Here is a 4941-nt window from a genome sequence, read left to right as displayed (position 1 = left end):
AGCCAAATCACATTTCTAGAAGCCAAAGCTGTAATGTCTGAGGTGAGATGAAGCAGGTTAATAGCAGAGTAATGTCCTAGTTCTATCTAGCTGTCTCCCAATGCCCCAGCACTCATAGATGGGCATTGGGGAGGTGATTGGATTATGGTGTGTGAAAGGTATCAAAGGATTAGTCCTCTAAATGTGATGCTGGGAAGTGAGGCATGGTTGGAGGAGGTGGTCATGGAGGGCGTGGCCTGAGAGGGCCTGTAGCCCTCCCTTTACCCTTCATCTCTCACAGCTTTCTGCTCTGTGTTGTGCCCTCCTCTGCTCTGCCTTATTACTCTACCTTGGATCCAGCTGATTATGAACTGAAACCTGGACTAATTGTGAGCTGCCTAAACCTTTTCTCCTCAGAGGTGTGGGTGTTAGATATTGTGTCTCAGAGATGAAGAAAGTAGCTAAGGCATTTAAACATGGCAGAAGAAAACTTGAATCCATTGTGATAGAAATTATTGAACATGGCACATGAACAGAAAAGAGAAAGTTTTTAAAAATGAAAAGATTACACCTGATCTGTGGGACAACATCAAGAAGTCTAATGTGGGCAGTTGAATTCTTGATGAAAGGCAGATGGAGGAAGGGGCAGAACAGACACATAAAGACTCCCTCGGAAGCAGTTTTGGCATAAGTGCTCAAAAAAGTAAAACGAATCAGGTATTTGTGTAACCAACTATGAGAAGTGATAGTGATTGCAAAATTCAGGCAATAAGCCAACACAATAAAGCAAACGAAACAGTATAAATGCTCAACCTTAATGCAAGATGGAAGTACAAAGGAACCAATAACAGAAGACTATTAATAGAAAACAAATAGCCAGACAGATGACAAATCCAGGAACAGTTATTTGAGTGTTAATGTACTAATAACATTTAATAAATATTAAGTAATAAAACTGTAGAAAGATTAATACCGACCACAACCACACCAACAGAGCAGGTCACAGTGCTGCACCCTTGTGATCCCACCACTGAGGGAAGCTCACAGCAGAATCACACATTTGAGTGCTATCCAGAGATCTTAGTGACTGTCTATTATAGTCACAAGTGTGGTATAGCACAAAAGATGAGAGATTACTCACAATCAACCTCCAAGTCAAACTCTGAGATTGATAAGGGGTTGCCCTTCACCAAAATCTCTCAGCCTGAGACAGTCTCATAAAAAAAAAAAATTCCCAAAGTGAAACTTCTGTTGCTTTGTATTGCTAGGACAAGGATAAAGGACAAATCTAAGTCTAAAAGACTAGCAAGGAAAAGCCAAGTATTTTAGAAGAAGACAACAGAAAAGATGGCATGATAACACCATAAGAATCAGCCAGACTCAAGTCTCTGCAGCTTCAGAGTTGGAAAGGTAAAAGAATTTGCTTTGAGAAGAGAGCACCAGAGCACCATGTTCCAGAATGGCAAAGGCCTAGAGAATTTTTTCCTCAGGATTAGGTTCAAAGTGCTCAAAGATCAAGGTAGTTGGCCCCCACAGTCAAAGCAGGTTTCATCAGTTATGACAACTTTGGCCACAATTGGCCATTGTGCAATTTTACAAATACCATGTGGTTTTACATTTACAAATTTTCATTATTTACAATTTAATTGCACAAGTGGTTCATAGTTTTAACTATACAACTAGTTCAGGTACTAATCCACAAGTAGCTTATAAGTGTAAATTATTTGTACTTTAAAAATGTAAAATTTATACATTTACAAATCTCTCAGTTCTAAAAGCATGCTTCCTGCAGACCAAGTGTATCCTTCCTTTATGCTTTGTTGTTATAAATCTCACTCAGATATCTTTCTTTTCTTTTTCTTTTCTTCTTAATTTCCTTCCTTCCTCATGCTTTCCCTTTCCCTATCTCCTTTCTCGCTTCTTCCTTTCCTCCTGGTAGCTGTAAATGTGTCCATTTTGTCTATTTATTTTTAAGCAACAAATAAAACCTTTAGTGCTCTATGAAATGCAGGATTTTCCTACATTTGACTCAAGTCTTTTTATGGCAGAGTAGTTATTCATTATGTGTAAATACCATATTTTCTTCATCCATTGATCTGCTGATGGACGATAACATAAGCTGCTCCCAAGACTTAGTTATTGCTGCTAGAAACATGAGTCTGAAAACATGACTGGTGTGGTGTCTTTAACTTTTTGGGAAGATACCTAGAAAGGGAATGGTTGGATGAAAAAAATCTAATTTTAGTTTTTGAAGAATTCTCATACTGATTTCCACAGTGATTGCACAAGTTTATAGTCTCACCAATGATTTAGAACTGTTTTTTTCCCTCAGATTCACCAGCACTTGTCATTCGATTTCTTGGTAATAGTTATTCTTTTAAAAAAAGAAGTTTAGTCATACAATTTGGATATACATGAAGATAATATTTATTGTAGAGAGTGTGTATCTGTATGTGATATATTTTTTGCCCCTAATCCCTTCCCATCCATTCAATACCTCTTCTTCTCCTTCCTATTTACAAAGATTTGCTTCCCATTTATCCTTTTGAAAAATCATTTTTCTTCCTTTCCCAACCTTTCTCTACCCCTTCTCCTCTCTGTAGTTCTCCTTTCCTTTTAGAATATTTATTCCTATTTCACAACATCTATTTTTTAAAAATAATTTTATTGAGAAACAAATAATAATGAGATAGTTTCAAAACTGAATAGTAAGGGCCAGGGAGATGGCTCAGTGGAATAAGTGCTTCCCTGGCAAGGACAAGGGCCTGAGTTTAATCCCCAGTTCCATAAAAAAAAAACTTTAATCCCCAGTTCCATAAAAAAAAAAAAAAAATTCATAGGACAGTATCAACAATAAATACATTGCATATTGTTGTCTTAGTGGTTATTCATTGTACAAGATGCAGACATGATATCCTGTCCACAACCACTATTAGAACAAATCTTTTTATTCATTATGAGAACAAGCTGTATATCTATCCTATTTTGAATATACAGATACAAAATGGTAATTAATTTATATCCCCTTTTTTGTTTAGTTTTGTCAGAGATGGGTATTCCATTGTCATTTAAATATTGTAGGTGTGTGAATTCAGCAAAATATTTCAATATAGTCCAGTAGTTCATAATAGTAGTGGGTTATCTGTAGGACTGGCAATGTCAGAAGTTGCTGACTTGAGCCTTTTACAGCTCAGTCTATTAATATGACTTTACTTTTTATACCTCGTTTTTATACTTTTCTGCTTGATGGTTAAGACCAAGATAAAGCAAGACCTATATAACAAGAAATGTAACTTTTGTATCTGCCAAGGTCAGTCAAGTCCCCTCAGGATTAACCCTGAAACCCTGTGCCACATTTTTTTTTTACAGGAGCACAAATGCACTTTTATTTTCCATCAGTTTAAATTCTTGAGGGTTACAGCATCACACAGATTTGGTGTCTGATGGCCTTAGCAGGAAGGTTGCTTCAGAACTTGGCATGAACCATGCTGTTGTTTCCATGGGCCCGAGTTACTTTCCACAGATCACTCTGGTTTTGTTTGGTTTGCTACCTGGAGTCACTGTGCTGTTTTTTGCTTTGTACACATAAGCACATCTCTTGCCCAAATAGAATTCTGTTTCATCCCAGGCATAAACACCTTCAATTTTAAGAAGAGCTGTGTGTTCCCTCTGGTTTCAGAGACCCTGTTTACAGTCAACAAAAATGGCCTTGCACCACAGTCTTCCAGACATATTTGCCTTTTAGAAATCCTGTTCCCAGCAGGACTCCCCAGGCTCCAAGATGGTGGAAAAAGCCCTGTACTACACTTTGTAGATCTTTTCACAATATCTACTGTACATTTTGTTCTTATTGATTCTTTAAGTTTCTCACACCCAGAAAACAGTGCAATCTTTATTTTTTGGGATGTTGTTGTGAAACGTGTGGCTTCCCTAATTTCTCTCTCAAGATTTTTTTGGACACCTACTGGCTGAATGCTGAGTTTGTGAATCCCGGCCCAGTTGGGAACCCTGTTGCAGAACTCCCTGCATAGAGACTAGAAGTAAGAACCACCCAGCTAATCCAGGAGCAGAGCATCTTGCCAGAGTGGCATAGCAGGTACACTTCCAAGGGCTGCTGAAGTGGAGCACAGCAGCCAGAACTATGCCACACTCATGTGGATGAGTGTGAACTTGATAGGTACGGATCTGGTGCTAGGGTAATAACTACCAAAGCACTATACCAAAGGTCAGAAGATAGTGCTATATAAAATAAAAAGAGAAGGAGCAGAGTGCATTCTTAGGCCCTGAGCCCACCCAGAAAAGATGCAGGAGACAATACCATAGAAGCAATTGGAAAGAACAAACCTGAAATCTCTGAAGTTATAACTTCTGAAATAAAGAAACAACTGCAGAAAGGTGTAGAGGAAGTTACATCAGAATATTTTCTGAAATAAAAAAAAGATAACTATAATGAAAGAATTAATAAGTGCTTCTAAAGAACACAATCATAAAAAAATAGAGGAGAATAGAAAAATGATGGAATCCTTGAATGAGCAATATAGGAAATAAATAGAATGCATGAAACAGATTCAAAGTGCTATTCAGGAAATTAACACCTCAATCAGAAGCTGGCAAAACCGTTTGAATGAAAGTGAAAGTAAACTGTCAGACCTTGAAGACACCATTGCAGCTAGTGAAAAGGTAAGAAAAGATCTCTTAAAAACAACTAGGATGCAGGAAAAAATAATTCAACTTCTGCAAGATGATGTAAAGATGAACAATGTAATACTAATAGGCATCAATGAGAAAAAAGGAGTACAAATGATATAAAAAGAATATGGACAGAAGTAATAGCAGAAAACTTCCCAAATATGGGGAAACAATCTGACATTCAGGTAACTGAAGCATACAGAACTCCAAGTAGCATCAACCCAATTAAAATCACACCCTGGAGTTCCGGGAGCCCCCAGACCCAGTCCTAGC

This window comes from Octodon degus, unplaced genomic scaffold, assembly GCF_000260255.1.
Source record: "Octodon degus isolate 3935 unplaced genomic scaffold, OctDeg1.0 scaffold00027, whole genome shotgun sequence".
Taxonomy (NCBI): Eukaryota; Metazoa; Chordata; class Mammalia; order Rodentia; family Octodontidae; genus Octodon; species Octodon degus.
This window is presented reverse-complemented; position numbering follows the sequence as displayed.